The sequence below is a fragment of the Penaeus monodon genome, chromosome 20, assembly GCF_015228065.2.
Source record: "Penaeus monodon isolate SGIC_2016 chromosome 20, NSTDA_Pmon_1, whole genome shotgun sequence".
NCBI lineage: Eukaryota > Metazoa > Arthropoda > Malacostraca > Decapoda > Penaeidae > Penaeus > Penaeus monodon.
The window spans coordinates 29,785,733-29,786,058 of NC_051405.1; positions in this window are offsets into that span (position 1 = coordinate 29,785,733).

Here is a 326-nt window from a genome sequence, read left to right on the forward strand (position 1 = left end):
AGCACAGGTCAGACAGGGCACGTGAAATTATGAAGTAAATATGAACTTTATCGTATGTGTGTTCTCAATTCTGTGTATTGAGATTAAAGGTATTAATGTCTGCCTCTATTTTGCTACGATTACTTATAAAAGAGAAAATAAGGAGATCCCGTCAATTGTCTTATTTTACGTAAAGTACCGATTCAAGAACTGGCGCACTTGAAAAGAAGAGCTTAAGTACAGATTAATGTTTACGTAGGATAAATAAATATGTTTTTCGGTCCTCTTGTGTTTTCTTCGCCTATTGCAACAGGGGAGTTCAAGTCAGTGATTTTAAAGGTGTATAT